The sequence below is a fragment of the Embiotoca jacksoni genome, unplaced genomic scaffold (assembly GCF_022577435.1).
Source record: "Embiotoca jacksoni isolate LCO1_2020_lvr unplaced genomic scaffold, fEmbJac1.0.p SCAF_10, whole genome shotgun sequence".
Lineage (NCBI taxonomy): Eukaryota > Metazoa > Chordata > Actinopteri > Embiotocidae > Embiotoca > Embiotoca jacksoni.
Genome location: NW_027185230.1, coordinates 19320252 through 19340388, shown reverse-complemented (window position 1 = coordinate 19340388; position 20137 = coordinate 19320252). Strand labels below are relative to the sequence as shown.

Sequence of the window (20137 nt, the reverse complement as noted above, 5' to 3'; positions counted from 1 at the left end):
TAGATGACACCTTGATGCATTCTGCTCCGAATCACAAGTGAATGAAAACATCTGAAAGAGGTTAAACACTACAAAAACAAATTTATCCTCAGCATTCGGCTAGATTTTCCGTCACCATATTTCTTGGATTCTGTGTGCTTTTCTGATTTGGTTTGCCTGCTTTTGCTTTCTGTGTGTATGAGCTGTAAAAGTCCTGAGATCCAGTGGCAGGCCTTTCCCAGTGGAGAGATTGATGAAGTGCAGTGGCCCGGGGGCCAAGAGAGAAGTAGTCCCCTGCTGGGACTTCTCTCTGGCCCACTGAGCACACCACAGCCACACAGGATACATCACTCAATCTGCTCCGAGCACACACACACACACACACACACACACACACACACACACACACACACACACACACACACACACACACACACACACAGGCCCTGCACTGGACAACATAAGGGCTGCATGGCTTGGAAGAAATCGTAGCTGCTTTAACTCTTGTCCTAATGGCTGGTACAGAGTGGTTCATGTTTCAGCCTTGCTCCAGGGCCCACCACTGACATGCTGCTACATTATGTTAGCCTGTGTTTTATTTGGCTGTGTTTGGTATAGTGTAGTGGGATAGGAAGTGAGGGGGGGGGGGAGGGGGGTACAATTGAAGGCCCAGCAGGAGGGCCACTCCAACACAAACAGTAGGAGGCTGATGCCTGGTGTGCTTTGCTCCACACAAACTGCTGTGTTACGTGCCGTCCGAGGGGCAGATGGAGCAATTTTGTCGCCGTGTTTGTGTTTTCAGTGTGTGATGGCCGAGTTGCCGAGTAAATAAACGGGTTCAGTGTCCAAAATCATCTCGGTTGTATAGTCACCATTGTATGCTGTGTCCGTGCATGTGACGTATAAGTGTTTAGGGGAGGGGGAGGGGGGGGGGGGGGGGCAAATGCTGCACGGTGTTGGGTGGCATTCATGTGACGGATGGCTCAGATTGCCATGACCAGGATGCCCCAGCTTCCAATGCTAGGCTACAAGCATGATCACTGCTTACGCAGTCACTGACACTGACTTGTCTGGGACCGCCTGAGCTGGCGACATAGCCTGAGAGAATCCCTGAGAAAGCCCCGGGCGTATACACAAGCTTGTCTGCTGACACACACACACACACAAGCATGAAAAGTGGGGGGTTGGGTCTCCCTGACAAATTACCTACATCCCCGGCACTCGGGTGTCTCAGCATGGGGGAAACTCGATGGCCTGGTAGGAGGTGGGTGGTTAAGTGGAAGGTCAGGCGTGGAGAGGGCACCCAAAGCCCATGCTTGCTCTACATAAGGCATAGAGGAGGAGGAGGACGGCCAGGAGGCATACATTTATTTTAAGTCTCTTTATCCAATCTATCACCACAACCTGTGCTCGTATGTGAGAGGTGTACGTGGTTATGTGTGTGTGGGCGTGCATGTGTGGAGCAGTGAAGGCCAGCGTTCCAGACTGCCGGGAAAGGATTAGTAGTCTGGAATGCAGGACCCTCCTTGACCCCAGCGCGACCTTTGGGGCTAAATCCCTTGCCCATATCTGTCCCTCATGGGTCATGATCCAATTGGTCACCCCTTCAGAATGCTGACCTCTTATGCGCCTCGTCACTCAGTCTGCTTGAAACATCTCCATTCAGCGACAGCGGGGCCTGAGCTCGCTCGCTCGCTAGGAAAACAACTGCAGGATCAGACATTTTTGTTAATGCGAGCCTACTTAAAGGAAAAAAAATATCACTCTTGTTCTGCCTTTCAAGTGTCCATGTACACCTAAAACATAAATGAAGCGCTCCCTCTTCTCCCTATGTTGGAGGCCTGCGTGCCTTTCCATTTGCGAGCGTGTCGTCCAAGACTGACGTTAATGGAGGTGGAGAGGAACGAACACATCAGAACGGCGGGTGAGTGGCAGTGACACTGAGCAGCAGCAAAGAGCTGGGTGGCAGGCAATCAGAGAGGCTCTCTTTCTCTTTCACTTCGGTCCCACATGACATGGCTGACTAGAGAGATGAGAGACAGATGGGTGCCCCGCTTGCTACTGAGGGCCCCTGAATAAAATATCACACTTCTGACTAATTTATATTTCTTCTGCATGGAGAAAAGATTGTCTTTTGATGCTGTTCACATGTCATCTATTGTTGATGCTGGTCCATTCATTACATTGTTTTTCTTTGAAGAAATACACTTTAGATAGTAAATTATATCAAATCATTGATTATTGATTAAATAATTGTCTGGTCCAATGAAGTTGCTGAACTACAGTCATTACATTTTATAACAATCATGGCAGTAAATATATGATAATGTTTTAATTTGTAGAAAAGAAAAACAAACATATTCTTACCCTTTGTTGTTTTTACAGTTATTACCACGCTTACTATTTTTTTTTTTACAGATGAAACCAGCTGGAGAGGTGATGGTGGGCGTATTTGGTTGGGAACAGACTAAAGAATGATTATCGATCTTCTAACATCTAACTTATGGCGAAACGATAAATACGTGTATTTATCAAAATGTATAGCTACTGCTTCAACATCATTCAACTACTCACCTACATTTCTGTCTCACTCTATATCTTTCTCCACTTCTAATTTAGCGAACATAATTTGCATTTCTTTTTACTAGATAACCTGGGTGTCACCTCCTCTATATTATTTTTCCTGTTACAAATGTTAATTTTGCCTTGCTGGTATGTTGTTGTAAATTGATATATTGTTTTATTTCGGGTTAACTCAAAGAAAGGTGAGATTTTGTGGAATACTTTATTCATACAACATGGTGGTCACATCATGGTCACCCGCATATATTTGTGCCGGCTCCACATTCATTTAATTCAGAAGAAGAAATTCAGTGCTTAATGTTAGGGTTATCTAGAGTTAAATGAAAGTCAAATTTGATTAAAATGGGTGTAGAAGGAGGAGACAATAGAGATTTAAGAGGGGAGGAGAGAGTGACACGGTCAGTGGTCACATCAGGCACCTGTTATGGAGTTGTGGGAGTAAAAGTGGAAACGAGGGGTGAGGGGGGGGGTGGGGGGGTAAAGGAAGAAAAGACGTGGTAGGAGCTGGTCAATAGCCAATAACTGTCGATTATGAATCTAATGTGTATTCTAAAAGGTCACACAACGTAATGTCTTCAGGCAACCAACAAACAAAGTTTTCAACTATATCTGAACATTTGGATTATTAGGAAATAAATAATTCAGTACAATAACAAGGAAAGCTGGAAATCGACTTGTTCTTTTAGTCCGTATCGTCTTGAAAAAAACTGTGCATGTGCGCGCGTGCGTGCGTGTGAGTGTGTGTGTGTGTCTGTGTGTGTGTGTGTGTCTCTCTGTGTGTGTGTGTGTGTGTGTGTGTGTGTGTGTGTGTCTCTGTGTGTGTGTGTGTGTGTGTGTGTGTGTGAGAGCGAGCATGTTGAAAATGAACACATGATTGCGTTGCCTCGACTGAAAGGGTGCTTTCTCTGTGCATCTGTCTGACAGCTGTGAGGAGCCTGGAAGGACCCCGACTCGGCGCCTCACCTGTGTCACCGCTGCCTGCCGGTGCCATCAAGGTGCGTTAGTCTTCTGTTTTGGCATCTTTTTACCTGTGGCACTACGCTGCTCCTCGCTGGCTAGCACGCTCCCGCACTCCGCCACTCCTCCCACCTCTTGTTCCTTACGGCATCTGTCACTCACCTGTCATTTATTTCATCAACTCCTGCCTTCCTCCAAACCTTCTCGCAACGGCCGTGGCGAAGGTGGGAAAGGACCCATCGGAGCGAAAACGGTTACCATTTTGTCCCAGTTCCACGTTGAGCTGCGGTGCAGGATGACACATCGGCGAGGTGATGACTGACAGCCACTTCAGACTAAACCAGGTTTCTCTACGGAAGCAGTGAAGTGAAGAGAATCTACAAGTTAAATATTTGACACACTTGAAGAATTTGGTATTTGTCGTCTGTGTGTTGTGTAAAACTTCTGGCCGTGTTAACACAGAACAATGCCTGCATCAGTGTTAAAGAGACATATGTACAATAACTGTACTTGTTAAATTGTGACTCTTTCTGTCACGCTAAACATGGTTTTCTAAAGCATGAAAGGTCTTAACGTTTAACCTTCAATAGTCTGATAGCAGTCAAACTGGGTGAGAATGACCATTCCTGCTGTACAATATTCTTATTTATCCTTTGGATTGTTTTATTAAAAGAAGAAGGATTACATTTTTAACATTTTCCTCATGTGAAAAATGCTGAAACATGTTGATTGCAATCTATGAAAAGCTTTTAAAATTTTTGGGAAAAAAATAAAATCTAAAAATGTTCCTTTCTGGTATCAGATAGAAACGGGACCGATCGGTGTTGAAGATGATGATGCACCATCATCACCTCACCACTTTCCAATCATGTTTCTGCCACTTAATCCTTTGACAGTGAGAAAACACATTTCAGTTTGTCTTCTGCACAAAGCAGGATATCATTTTCAGTTCATTTCCCATCATTTCAGACCAAGCAATGCAAAAACATTATTCCTTATCCCGCTCGTAGCTGTAAGCAAATACCTAACTTTTCTGAGACTTGTCGTCAGCCTGAGGGGGTTTGACCTGTCTTTCTACTGTGAGGGAAATGATCAGAGCAATGCTACCTCAAGGGTTAAAAACATCAACAGCAACAAATTTGCCTTCACTAAGACCACCACACAAGTCAATGTTAAGTTAGTGACAGCTTTGTTCAAATTCCAGTCAGGGTGTGGAGAGATCTCACAGGTCATGACTGAGAGCCTCACTGAAAGCTAACATCTCTTGAGGCACAAAGGAGGGGATCGTTACCTCCTCATCTAGTCTTCCTCCTGTGGAAAACTTTTTTTTTTCCTGGAGTCTCCCCAGCCCGGCAGCTCTGTCGTCAGCAAGGGAGAAGATATTTCAGCATTCAGTGGCTTCCACGGGCCCATCGTGAGTCCTGTCTGAAATATTGCTCAAATAACGATCAAAGCAGTTTTCAGAACTGGCTGGCCAGAGACACTAAATCCAGCCTGGTGAGGGCCAGGCAGTGATTCTATTTCACATTTCCACCCAAGACACAGGCACATGCAAGTAAGAAGAAAATAAAATAGATCGAAAAAAAAGAGCCCTTGGCTGCGGCCCAAACTCCGGCCATATCAGTTAGGCTTTGCTGCCACGTGGCATATGGTACAAGACAAACTGTCAGCCTTTTTCCCTCCTGTCTGCGCTTGCTTAGAGATGACAGGAGCAAGAGCACGTTTGTGTCCCGGCAGCAGGCATCAGGCGGGCTTAGCGGTGATTTGGGGGGAAAAGGGGAGAAAGGCAGAGCATCTTTGCTGTGGCGAGCAGTGATGTGTCTGCATGGCTGGGCGTGGGGGGGCTACGCAGTAGCTGCGGGGGACAGCGCGGTGCCTGCGATTGTGAGGAAACTGCAAATTGATCAAATTGTGGAGGCAAGACTTTGGGCCTATTATCTGGGTCATGTCAATGTCTCTCTGGTCTGCAGTTGGTCACAGGGGCAAGTCGTGTGCGTATGTTTGTGGGTAAAGAATGTAAGCTATAAGAGCCAAAACTGGATTTTTGTGTGTGTGTGTGTGTGTGTGTGTGTGTGTGTGTGTGTGTGTGTGTGTGTGTAGTCAAACCGTCACGCGCATGTCGTTTACACAATGCCTCTGCCACAAATAGAGCTAACAAACACCAAACACAGTCTCCATTAGCACCGCAGTGATACTTCCCAACACTTTGTTTTGAAGGTGAATTTGAGGTCAAAACCTGCACATCACCAATCTTGAGCAATTACTGATCCTTATTTATCAAACTCAGGGAGTTTTTTTTCCCCAAATTTCCTTTCCAGTTTTCATTCAGAAACTATCGGCGAGACAAGTTGCCATTTCCTTATATGCAATCTGACATCTAGGAGTCACATTGTTCCCCTATCAGCGGTGATCACAGAGCCGAGCCTCGATCAGAGCTGACTTCAGCAGAGCATCTCGTGGCTATTAGCTTAGCATGGTGCGTGATCTCCGTCTTGCCTTGTTGCTGAGGGTGCTGTCCTATGCAGTTTAGGGACACATGCATGAGGGAGGACGTCGTCATCACTTGTCACCACGCTTCTGTCATAGTCCCCAGAGTTTCAATGGTCCCCTCCAGTCCCTTGTCACTCTGCCTGGCTGCAAACAGCTGGTTACCAGAGCCATTGCCGTGCTACCTAACATGGATGGATGTATGGATGTATGGTATGTGTTTGCATGAACTCCACAGTTTATACATATGTTTTTATTATTATTTAGTATATGATCTGTGTGTATATTTATGTTTTGTTCATACCGGCTGATGTAGAACAGGTTTGATGAAGCGGCTTTTGAGTCCAGAGTCTGAACAACTCAATTCCTTATAAATCAGCAGCGCTGATATGAGCTGTTGAAGGCTAAATGGCCATTATGAATCCTCAACACTCTGACACGTTGTGACCTGCCTCCTCTGGTGAGGTATGTGGCGCTGTGTGTGGGAAACGCATACACACATATACAGGCATAGACGCTCGCTGCTCTGTGTGTGGGCCGTGTTTGCCACCACTTAGTGACAGGTCAGACTCCCATAGTGTGATCAAACAGCAGCCACAACTCTCCGGAGTTCCCACAACACTCCGCCTGGTGGAGAGTGGACAATAAAAACAAGAGTGGTGGGCTTTCATCACAGGCTTTACCAAAGCCTGGCTTATTCTTGCTCCCTCATTTGGCCTAAGTCTGTAAAGGTTAGCGAAAAAAATTTAAACAGATGTAACTGTGTGCTCAGAGTGGCTCCAAATAGCATATACAGTAGACTCTGCCTCAATGTTGATATAGAAATTAAAATTTTGGGCCATCATGTTCATTGTTTATCATACTCATCAACGTAATCGCTGAGATCCTGGAAAACGGCGATGTTCATTCTGGGTCTCGAACACAAGCAGGCAAATGATCCGAGTGGGTGTAAACAAGACGATACTTTAGCCAAGATTTTCTAACGCAGTTTATTTGGAGGTAAAACCAAAAGTGAAGGAACCAAAATAGCACGAATAAAAACTAACTGTACAACAAACTGTGAGCAGAGAACTAGTAAATAATGTAGGTCAAAGTTGAGCCGGGGAGTCGTGTTCTCAGCAATTAACTTGTTGAATGCAACATTATCAACGGGAATTATGGCCAAAGTAATGTTCATAACTTTCCCTTCAGCTTTCTTTATATCCTACAAATCATATACAGATTCAGGTACTCACTAGAGATCCCGTTGACAACACTTTGCTGTATGTCTACCGCTCTGGCACAACAGGCGGATGCATTCGGACTTGTGCAAACAGCGCAAATTTGCTCCATAAAACTTCAGGCAAAACAGGCTAACGGCCAGTTGAGCCAGGAGGTATTGTAGTAAGAAGGGGTTCCTATCTGTAGCGCTATCAGCTCCAGCCCCTGTCCTCCACTAATGGAATTGTCCTCCACCCCAGGCTGTGTATTACCATAGATCTGTGGGATAGTCTCAATCCAACAGGAGAGCCCAGTGATTTAATTATGGGCCCCTTTCTGACTCACTTACAACACAACAACATCAAGACAGGCAAGTTCAGACATATAGCAAATAAATAAACAGGGGCCCCTTCGGAAATGGGATGTGCAGCTCAATCAGTGTGTGTGTGTGTGTGTGTGTGTGTGTGTGTGTGTGTGTGATTATTCAAATAAACTGTACCTTTAAATCTACAGAACAAACCAGACAGAGCCGACATGCAGCTGATAGTGAACCCTGTTGGTCCTTTGTCTACACTGAATGTTCTCTTTTTTTGGCCTTAATACATCGTTTATGATATAATGAAGCATATTAAGTTGTTTTAGTTTCAGTTGAAGTTCCAAAGCAAGTTTTGATTTGTTTTTGTTTTTTGTCAGTTCACTAAATAAAACATATCTGGAAGATCTAAGGTTTAGGAGAGTTTTTAAAAGGTAGAAAAAATAAGCAGATATATGTATATCTACGTATAATCTAGTTGGACAGTGTCTGCTGTGTGTCTAACGGTGATTTATATAAATACACCTCTGTTGTATAGAAACTCTCTTTTTTTCTCTGGCTTTGTTTTCAGCTGGCTGCCTGCCAATGCTGAGTGACAACTAACAAAACAATAGGCTACAGACAATGACATAATGCAATTTAATCCTTTCCACTTGGAATCGATTGTTACACCTCCGGGTGCAACATTTTAAGATTATGTTGCTTTATCCGGGAGTTTAATATATATTTTTTGAAGAAGCAGCACATTTTTTGCTCATGTTCTCATTGTCTCCAACAAAGCAGCAACCACAACCTGACTGTCAGCAGAATTTGGACTGCTTTTGGAGCATTATTACATCAGTGGTGTGAAAGGTATGGATTGTGAAGAGTTGAGAATCAATTACTTTCTCCAGTCTACATTCGCTCTTAGCCGTTTATTCACATCGCCCGGCAGACTTATATATGTCTAGCGAGAATTAATCTACTTATTTAATTCCAGTGTTGCTCAAAAATTCAACTCACTTCAAGTTTCACAGGTATCATATTAACTTTCATTGGCTCCTCACTAAACAATAATTCTGCCCATATAACCAAAGTTTAGACAGCAGCATACCGGTGTAGTACCTGTGTGGGCTGGGCTGGCGGGCAGCCGATGGGCCTCTGGCTCCATGTTACGAGCTCCTGGACCACGGTGCCATTACCTACACCTAATGAAGTTATAGCAGGGCTGGGGCTACAGGGCAACGACTCCCTGTAGAACGCTGGTCTGGGTCTGCCGTGGCCCACACACACAGAAACACATGCACACATACGTATACACATGTAGACACACACACACTTCTTCAGTGGATAGTTACAGTGCGTGCAACCCCAAACTACCGCGTATAGGAAGGAGCCAGCAGCACTAACTCCTCAAAAAGCCTCTCCTCTCTTTCCATCCTTTCTTCCTCTCTTCCCTAAATTGGAGAGGTGGAGTAGATTGATGTCTTATCTGCTGTCTACTGGGTGGCTAGGTAGAGTCTCACTGTCTCTGTGTCGTGGTAAACGCACATTAAGTCCCTTTGGCCACCCTGGAGCACTCGTTGGCTAACCCTTAAAAAGCCCAGGCAACGCAATTATCTTTTATGACCTGCCAGAAAACACTGGCTGTAGCGAGGCAGTGGAGGTCCACATTTGGGCCTTACAGAGGAGACACAGGTTGTCACCTGAGTCCCTCTCTCAGCCCAACAACAGCTACTTTCAGCTCTCCCATTGCATAATGAATAAAGACCATATGTCCTTCACTTTTATGTACTCGTTCTTAGCTTAAATATTTTTGTCATGATAATTTATTGGAAACATTTTTAAGTCATAGGAACTTTTTTCCACTGCAGCTATCAGCTCAACTCAGCTTGACTTTGTTGGCTTTTTTTTTTTATGTGGTTTTATTGGAGGAAAGTTGTAGACATTAGCTGATTCTAAAAAGTGACGTAAAAACATAGCAGACCACTGATTGGTCAGGGAGAATCACTGCGTGCGCTACTCCGGACATCCCACACAAACCTGTCACTGTTAACTAGACAAGTTGCTATAGCAAACCTACATTTTTTTATCTTATTCGCTTGACTACGTGATTAATGGCAACCTATAAAACCCAGACCACGGCGAATCGAGGAGGTTTCTGGATTCAGCAAGCGTGCATCTCATTGAACATGATGTCATGGCAGTTTTCTGCGGCATCACGACAGTAGCAACATTATTTTGGGGAATTTCTGCAGTGGAAATCTAAATCTGGAAAAGTAGCTGGTACCAAAAGTGAGAGCAGTTGAGTAGAGTAGAGTACAGCCGGTCCAAATACCTGGGTTTGTGTTCCAGATATATTATTTCTTCTTCTTTCTTTTACAGCCTTAGTTTTCTCAAACTGCAGTGATATCTGGTTATATTTTCTTGCATGAATGGCCCACCTCAGTTCTTGACGTCTGCATCTGTTCTTCAGTCATTTCATTGAAATGGTCAATAGAGTACATAAAGCAGAATGAGGGGTGGAAACGGCCAGTCGCTAGAATCTGGTGTACGTTCCTTCATTGAGACGATTGTCTCGTCTTAAAGGGCGTGCTGAGGGTAAACGCTGTAAATCAGTGCGCTGGGGTTGGTCATTATATATGGCCTTTACCTCCCCTAACTGGTGTACAGAGGCAGGAACAGGAGGGAACCTACACGAATGTCAGCCATCAATTCCTGGAGCCCTCCGTCCTGCTCATCTCATTAAAGGGCAGATAGATGAACCTGCTGGCTGCAGCAGGTTTGTCAGAGAAGGACCATCAAAAAAACTGCGTGGATACAGTTAAACAGGGCGAAACGCCCACTGAAGAGATGAGATAGAAACATTTTAATTTGAGACCTCATGGAAATGACTTTTTTGGTCATCTTCAGTTTTTTAACTAATGTAATTTCTCATTAGGGCCTGAGCACCGATGATGTGAAAGCCCTATTGTTTTTCAAGGAATTATTATTGTTATTCTTTCTTCTTTCTCGACATCATCCAATCCCCCTTTGTCTTTGATCACCTTCCTCTTAGCCCCTCTTTCCTTCTTTTCGCTCCCATATGGTTCATATGTTCATTATGCTCCGAGGGCCTCGACCTCGGTGCATCGTTATAAGGCTGAACTCAGGTCTCCCCTAATTAACGGCAGCCTTGATGGGTCGTGACAACCCCAAGCTGAGACTGCAGAATTTCTGTGTGACCCTGAATCACAGCAAGAGTTTCTCTCTCCATTAGAGAGTTAAACATGACAGGATAGCTCATGTTAAAGAATAATTGTTTTTTTTTCTGAATTAAGGATGTTTAAGTGTAAGGGAATTATGAATACTAACAATAATTACTGCTTTGTTAGTATTTCATGTTACACCATGATTATTTGTTTAAAAGGTGGGAGAATATTTAATGAAATCTTCTGACTCTGAAATACTTTTATACCATATTGTATGTTTTGTATGTACCATACTGCATGGTTTGACTCAGTCTCCTGATAAGGGCCAGTAAAGGAGAAACATGATGCACACTCTGTATCTTTCACTGTTACATTAAAATAATCATGACAGAACCTCCTTCAAATGTTTAACCACATATAGCAGCTCTCAACCCACAAATGCTTCTCCCTGATTGTATTGTGTTCATCATGGTCACGATCAGCGAATGCTCCTCTGACCTTTTGTTGCTATCCACTGGCAGCAATCTTTTCAGATAATATCCCTGAAATCCGGAAAGCTGGGGCCTTCACTGAAGGACCCTCATTGTAGTGATGTGTGCATATGGAGGCCGTACGACTGCAGGCGAAGAGCCGGGTGCCTGTGTTGGTGTATCATATGGGACAGGCGGTGTCACACCAGGGCCTTAACAGGCCCGCTGATCGTCCCTGTAGAGAATAAGGATAAGAGGAAGGTCTGACTCCGACGTGTCCCCAGGCCCCGGGTACAACTGGGGAGCCTGCCTACAGAAGCTGGTGTGCCTGTTTACCATCTTACCAGGGGTCCCTACAGTCGACGGCAGCGCCTCGTCTGCACGGACTAGAAATGTCTCGTGAGTACGGGCAAACACGCTGTGAAGACAAGAATATGGAAGCTGACAGAAATAAACGCGGGTTGGGGGAGAGGCGAGAGGCAGAGAGGGAACGGGAGATACAGCGAGCGACGGGGGTCCCGAAGTGCTGAAGAGATCGTGCTGGCACGGTGGCCAGAGGCCTTTCAGCTGAGTGGGCACCACTACCTCTCCCCTCTCCCTCCGAGGAGCCGCATGCTGGTGCTCAGATGCTGGGAAGTGTGTCTGACACACAGATACACACATTCACACGCACACGTCCCGACAGACAGCGCTGTGGCCTCGCCGCCTGCGTTACCTCGCCGCCACGGTTATGTGTGTGTGCCACGGTGTGTGTGCCACGGTGTGTGTGCCACGGTGTGGGCGCCACGGTGTGTGCGCCACGGTGTGTGTACCACGGTGTGTGTGCCACAGTGTGTGTGCCACGGTGTGTGCGCTGGTGTTTACATGGTGTGTGCGCAGAGATGCATTTATGTATTTAGCGTGCTTTCTTGTGTGTCTATTCTTTGTTTATTTTGTTAGCTCTGATCAGTCCAAACATCTTGAGACCACAGCATCACTTAACTGATGAGATTTCTTCACAATGCCAGCGGGCAAACTGTGCATGATACATGACAGACATGATGTACGTGCCAGTCGTGGTAAAGTTAGATGTTTAGCACATGTTGGCAGAAACATAACAAATGTATATTTTTTAACTTGATCAGTGAATGCTGCTCTGACCTTTTGCTGCAGTCCCCTGGCAGCAATCTTTTCAGATAATATCCCTGAAATCAGGGAAGCTGGGGACTTCACTCTTCAAACTTTAACAATGCTTTTCTGGTGAATCTGTAAGTTAAGGCTACGTGTTAGAGGAGATCAACTTTAATTTTCCGCTTTTTAAGATGTTTTCAATTATAGGTGGAAATGGAAGCGCTTCAGGCCAAAGAAATGTCAACACATCCCGGATTAACTGGCCTTTTCTCCCCACTGGGGAATCCATTCCAGTAGCATGGCTCATTCTTGAGGTATTAAGCAAGTTCGCTCCACATCCTGACAGTTCTCTGTCTTTTTTTCCCTCTTTTGTTTTCTTTTCTCTTGTGCTTTATCTCACTCGTCCTCTCTCTCCTGAAGCTCTATCTTTGTGCATTCATTCTATCTCTAAAAACAACCTCAGTCCAAATTTAAAACATATCCTACAAAGAAAAGGAGAAAAAGTTCAGAAATTAACTCACAAATGCACATTTTCTTTCCTTTTGTTCACACCTCTTTGCTATTTCATTCTTCCCTTGTTTTCTCTCTCTGTAGCCCTCTCTGTTTGTTCCTCTTGCCTCCCTACATTTCCTGAATTATCTCCCCACTTCTCACCCTCGGTTTGGGAGGATAGCCGAGCCGGGCAGAGGGTTGGGGTTGGGGTTAGGGAGAGCGTAGCGGCGCCGGGGCGCTGCCGATGCGGTAAAGCGATTCTGATTTATGCCCACAGCCATCAGTGTCACTCTGCTCGGCTTGTCAGTCTCTCGGAGCATCAAAGCACGCTGTCTGGGACTGCTGTCACTAACAGTAATAGATATCATTTCAAAATCATCGGTTCTACCCATTGTGTCTGGCTCAAGCCTAGTGGCTGGGGCCCACCTTGACCACGGTTGGATGGGCCCACTCCGCGTGCAGCACACAGGGGCCCCGGCGCCGGGCTTAACTGTTGGGTCACGGTCTGATATGTAGACATTCATGGATGGTTAACTCAATAAATGTGTTGATATGGCCAGAGAGCTTGAGTGAGGGCATGGTGGAGAATATGGTCAGGCGTAATCACCGTCATTGTGAGGTGGGTTTACAAATTTTGGGATAAATGCACGGATATGGTCCGTGTCTGGTTTGGTTCGGTCACCGTTTCAACTCTCGCACGGAGGTGTGACTGATGCGTGCACACACACACACACACACACACACACACACACACACACACACACACACACACACACACAAACACGCATACAAGCACACACACACTGGGTCACATTGTCTTCTATCACCAATCAGACCCGCTACACAGCCTCTAATAGCCATTAACTACCCAGCCGGTAGTGCAAAGAATCTGACATCACAAATGTCACTCTGCATTAGTCCCACATAACATCAAGACTCCCTCCAAGATAACTAGGCTCTCTGGCAATGACCCGTGTGTGTGTGTGTGTGTGTGTGTGTGTGTGTGTGTGTGTGTGTGTGTGAGTGTGAGTGTGTGCACCTACATTTTGTAACTCGTGTTGATATCCGTGTGCCAGTGTGTATGTACAGGCATGTGCATCATGCACAGCGACCTGGTGCGAGCAGACAGTATAGATTCCATACAGAAGACTCACAGATCAAAGCTTTTGACGGGCCTGTTGTGGCAGTTTACGTTGTTGGCCTTGATGGACCACTATTTATAAAAGGGAAGCATCAACATCATCAGCATCATCTTTGCCATTTGCTCAATGTAATTACAGTAACTACTAGCTGCTACTGTAAGAACTAGGACATCCAAGCAGCGCGTGACAATCTGCTTAGAGAATTGCCAAGTGGCGATATGCCACAAGCAAATAATAAGGTCATTCATTGTGCTGGCCAACGTAAGAGTTAATGTACCATTTATATTTAATGAATATCGTCGAATGCACGCTTTTTTTTTTCTTTTTTAAACATGTTTACTTGCATATTAGTAATTTGCAATTTCACATCTGGGAGACATTCCTGGTACTCATAGATTTGACTGATAGTCATAATGTTTTGAGGAGAATGAACTGGAATATACGGAAGTTTAACTAATTTGAGGAAACATAGGCTGATAAAAAAAACAAACTGAAAATTGATGCAGATAAATGTTTTAGATTGTTGCATGGTTATAACTGTACCGGTTTAGTAAAACCTGAAGTTCTGGCATATCTTTTCATTGTACGCAAAAATTTAAGTTTTGATCTCCAAACACACATTGCTCTAATTAACTGGTTTATTTTGGTTTAAAGCAAAATTATGGACTTCACACCTCCATTAAAAGAATGAGGATTACCTGGGGGCGGGGTTATGATGAAGTCTTGAGCATCATGTGAAAAATTCATGGCTGATTCCAGGAAGAGATGTGTAAACGAGGTCAGGAGAAGGAGAGAAGGAAAAGATTAAAAAAAAAATAATAAAAAAAAACAGACAGAAAGAGAAATGGATGGATGAGAGAGACAGCAAGACAGAATAGAGATCAACAGTAAGTTGACAGAAAGTGCTTACGACGCACTGCCACTTCGCCTCAGCTCCCCCCCTCCCATCCCTCCCCTCCCCTCCCCCTGCCCTCTTACATGCTCTCGTCAGCTAATTATCCGGAATTAGAATCTTCTTTCACACCAGTGGTGTCAGGGTGCCTTAGCTTGATCTGTCAAGGCCCCTCATGACTGGGTGCTAAACTCACGACAGTTGATGAGTGCGAAGCCCGCCACAGCTAATTGTAAGTGAAAAGCTGGACAGGACTGACAGTCCACGGGAAAAAAAGAGAGAGAGAGGGAGAGCTCTTTGTTTGAGGACAGATGAAGGAAGGAGGTTTTGTTTGTGGTTTGCAGGTGGCAACGGGGTGGCATCGTGAGCCGGGGCCCATGTTTGATGACCGGACGAAGGGAGGGGGAGGGAGGGACGAGGGGCTGGTTTGAAGGGTCCTGTGGCACTGAAATATGTGTTCAGCAAGGTGAAAGAAAAATGGAACGAGGGCTTGAGAGAGGAAGGAAAAGAACGAAAGAAGCCAAGAGTGAAAGAAAAACAGGTGTGATGAAGGAGGACAAGAAATCCTTCCTTTCAGGGCATGTCGGCCGAGATCTTGCTCATCACTCCTCATGGCCTGCGACCACCATCAGCGTGACAGGACAGGGGCAGCGTGTGCGCTCGTCCATATTTACACATTTGCAAGTTGTTTTTGTCATCCTTGTGTTAGTGTGTAGGGACCTCACGCTGCCGTGTGCTCGGAGCCGTTGACACATACACGTGCCAGTGTGTTTGTTTATGTGTATGCATGTACACGTAGTGTTCCTACAGAAGCAAGGACATGATTTGCATTTTATTGTGCCGGTGTGTGAATGAGTATAAGTCAGAGCCTATAGCTTAAATTTAGGAAATGTACAATGCATCACAGAGATGCATTGGTGGCAGATTTCCAAACACACAAAATTGTCCAAACGTTCATTTTCCCGGTGCAAATGTGACAGCGTGTGCAGGTATGTGAGTCCATGTGCAGTCTGCGTCTTTGTATGCCAGTTGGCCTAAAATGTCAGCGAATGTAATCTTGGGTTAAATGCTTACTGTACTTGCCAGGCCAAATTAAATGTGTCACCAGCACCGAGAGGGCGTGATGTGGCTTGATGGGAGGTTGTCACCTATCTCCTCGGGGCATCTGAGTGTCTGAGGACGGCAGAGTGGACTCTCATTGTACAGTCACGAGACAAACAAATAGTCTTTCTGAAAACACACAAATCCTGAAACACAGATGAGATTTGGTGGAGTAATATAAAAATCCCTTTTGTGTCTACTGTGATCACGGTGAAGCACACATTTGACACATTTTCTTCTGTTTGTCATGTGACATGTTGGAGCTCATGGTCACATTTGATATATATCAAAATAAACGCTAAAAGTTTGTTGTTAGTAATAAGTTGCATTGTCCCATGTTTTACGAATTTTTCTCGTATTAGACATTTTTGCTGTTTGAGCTGGAATTTGGACCCATTCAAACTCCTTCGAGTTTAGAGCAGCGTACCAAACAAAAGCAGTTATGCCCACTTCTTATCCAATAACTCAGGCTTTCCGGAGAGAAGGTATTTCTTATATTCCCTCAGTATTTCAAAGAACCAGATAAAATCATTTCTCAAACTTCTTTGTTGAGGCACATTTTCAACCGTCTTTTTTTACTTATTTTATCAGAAAATCTGTGTTTTATCCCTCCACAGAGGAATTGCGTTAATTCTCTATGATAATTCATTGTTGTGTTAATGACTGTACCCATTACCTTATAAACCCAGAGGAGCTGTTGACCTTCCATTTATGTGTTTGCTCGAAAGCTAAACAGGCAGCCACCAGGATTCAGCAGTCAGCCAGCAGCCTCCACTCCAACAGTACTTTCACCCACTTGAAGACTGGAAACAGCTTTTCTCGAGCTAGTGTAGATTTGTGTGGATTAGGCCTCAGCTCTACAGCCGAGGGCTTGGAGAGACTCTATGCAGAATAGGCCAGGAAGCTGTTTGGAATTGGATGTTGTTCCTCCCCTCTCATCATTACCCTCAAACCCTCACAAAGGGCCCAAATCCCCTCAGTGCCTTTGAACCTGTGTTTCAAAATGAAAGACATGTCCAATGGAGGGTCTTTTCTTATTCTTCTTTTTACTGAAAAGAGAAGAGAGAAAGGGAGAAAAAAGAAGCTTTAGAGCCTCATTTTCCCTCCTGCTCTACTGCCTTCGTTTTCTTCCGGCCTTGAGCCACTTGTTGGAGGAAAAGGCAAATTTCTGTAAAAATTCCTGGAGGTTATTCCCCCAATCAGCTAGCGCCCTCATCACCTACTTTTTTGGCAGAGAAGGAGAGTGCAAAATGGCGAGGGGGGAAGAAAAAGCATGGGGGACACATGGTTAAAGGAGCGCACAAAAAAGAAGGAACTATGGGGACAGCTGTTGGAGAGGTTAGTTAGAGATTTCCAGCCATTAGCTTCAGTCCTAGCCAGCTCGCCCACTTGAAGCAGACAAGAGCTGGGGCAGGCCAGAGCCCCGAAATGAAAAGGGACGGGACCCAGCTTGATCTTGTGGGGAAATTGTTTACAAGTGGGTCCCTCAGTTGTACAATAGAGAAGAGTGCAAGAAAGAGGGACAACAAGAGAAATGGAAAGAAAGGTTGGAGGAAAGAAGAAAATAGTTTATTGAAACAGTGAAACAAATCTGCCAAAGCACGGGAGCAAAAGTGAAAGAGCGTGGAGCGAGAGTGATTAAGGATGGACCAATGAGGGATTTAGACGGGTGCTGTTGGTGGGCGGGGAGGGGTGGATTGGGGGTTGTGACACAATAAGTGGAGGACCTGTGGGGGTGGAGGGCAGGGGGTCTTTCTTTCTCTTTTCAAAGGCAGGATAAACAAGGAAATGAGTCTGTAATCATTTCCAGAAATTGCCTTCCTCTTTGCCTCTCCTCTCCTTAGGCCGTCTACCCGCCTCCGTTCATTAGCAGGCCATGGCCTGATTAAAGACTTTCATTGTCCCAAAGAGAGACACAGACGGAGGATCTTCAATCCACTGCTGTCCACGTCAGTGATACATCAGATAAGGTTTGTGTATTTATCGCCATCCTGGCTTTGCTGCAGTATTTTCATTTAATGTGACAAGTGTGTAAACCCTTAAGAATGTGAAACCCAGCCGAAGGTTGTTAAGGGGAAGTTCCACCACCACTGCATCGTTTTTCTCATTTCCTGCTATAAATGGTTATAAAATCTGATAAAATGTTATAGCGAAAACAACATTTCAGCAACATGCTTAAACATTAAATTGTTTGCTTGAGTAAAATCCAGCTGACACCTTGATAAAGACACTGAAACATTTATTCAATTTAAGTGTGACCTGACAGGCCACTGTGGAAACACTGAGCTCATCACACAGTATACATTATAAGTTATTAATGAGCCATTCTGTTCTTTCCTCCCTCCCTCTGTCCACAGATACAAAGCCGTAATCTGCAGCTGTACCGGCACAAGAGGTACTTTTCTGGTATGAAGAAGGACTCCAGCGCCAAATACAAATCTCAGTGAGTAGTCTGAATGAACTTGTTGCTCAGCAGGTGTCCTGTTGGAAAATCTGTGGCACTGAATACAATTTTACACAGTAGACATACAGTTGAAAATGCAAATATGAAGACGTGTCCTTATGTATTGCACACCGCAAGTGCATACCCAGTTAGAGGAGGTGTTGTTGCTTTTGTATGGTCCCTTTGTTCACAGTGTAATGACATGTCTGAAGGGCAGCAGCTTGAAAATCATAACGTTACAAAACAGAATTTATATAAATGGAGAAATCTGTAATTATTATGGAGTCAAAAACTATTGCCAGGGACAAGAAGGAGTCCTATAGCAGATGGTTGGACTCCACAGAACCCTGATCTCAGAACATAATGTTAAGAATAACCGTATGGTTGAACCTGTCCTTATAACCAAAATAAAAAAACCATTGGTTGATTGTTGAAGTTTGTTAAATTAATCTTTATTTACATTTATTTTAACCTCAAGTGGCCGTAGTATAACAGGAGCACCGCAGGAGGTCAGGTGGTGGAGTGTTAACTTACCATATAAAATTCAATGTAGTCTCCGTGTCTTGATAGTGAAGTCAATGCAGAAGTGCCTACAAGTGCAATGCTACTTAGGACCTCTAGGGGCTGGTTTCAAAAACTCTGGTGCCAAAAAAAGCGCCAACTTCTTTCATGACATATAAAGTCATTGTTATCATCATCATAGTGTCATTCGCTAAATTCACTCCTTCTGATCAGTGTTCTGCTGGTCCTTTTGAAAATAATTACATCATTAATTAGATATTAGACCTGCATATGTTTTTGAAAGTGTCTGCTCTTTTCAAATTTTTCTTTAATGAGCTACCTAAATCTATATTTTCCCTTTTTGGGAGGTGGGTTCCTGCATGTATGAAACAGTCTTGCATGCCCTCTGATTCTTCCTGTACATCACTTTATTGCTTTTACAGAGGTCAGACTACCTTTGTGTGTATGTGTCTATGCAGCGCATCTGTGAGTCTGTGTCACAGGAGGATTACCCAGCATGCATGTAAAATAATATTCTCTGGCTTCTGCTCCTTCTCACCTTAATCCTCTCAAGCACCCATTTCCTGCCACAGACGTACAGTATCCTCCGTTGCTTGCATGTGAAGGAGTTTACAGGAACACAGAGAGAGAGAGCGGTACGGTAATCAAAGGGCAGGAGAAAATGTAGAAAGAGGAATAAATCAAAGCCGTGGTGAGAAACAGTACCAACAGTAACAAAAAGAAATACAGAAGAATGAAAATCAAACGAGCAGTCTGGCAGGACAGCAGAGGCTGAGTTGTGGTAGGTTAGGAGGCCTTTCCCTGCCGGGGAGGAAGTATTTGGGTTTTATTGGTTTCATATGACACGACAGAAACTTTTTAAGATGTTGTAGACGCGCTGGTAAAAAAGCAGTCTGCCCACCCCTGCATAGAGTGCCCCTGTGATCTCTGCCATATTTATAGGCACTGTCTTGTGTCACATGGCTTCCATTTCTTCCCTTGTTGGGACCCCCTGTGGCCTCTTTTACAAGCACAGGTACGAAGAGGTCAAAAGCCCCGTCGTCAGCGGCTCGGTCACAGACGAGAATAGAGGGAGGAGGAGACACTTCTGGATCTTTTATTTACAAGAAAAGGTTTTTCCATGCTTTCCTGTTTTATGACTTGTTGATTATAAAAGGTTATAAGAATGCTACCATTCATATAACTTTGTATTTTGTGTGTTTTTATTTTCAAAAGAGAAAGGCAAACTTCCTCTTCTGATGTTGCACCAAACCAAGGAAATGGTCTCATTCTTATC

At 44.5% G+C, this 20137-nt stretch overlaps 1 long non-coding RNA gene across 1 annotated transcript; it reads left to right on the top strand.

Annotated features, from left to right (window-relative positions):
* Positions 1 to 3413: 3413 nt before the first annotated feature.
* LOC138211988 (uncharacterized) lies at positions 3414 to 18340 on the top strand. Its single transcript, XR_011179385.1, has 3 exons — positions 3414 to 3557; positions 17741 to 17866; positions 18254 to 18340. It is a non-coding gene; the product is annotated as an uncharacterized lncRNA (long non-coding RNA).
* The last annotated feature ends 1797 nt before the right edge of the window (positions 18341 to 20137 follow it).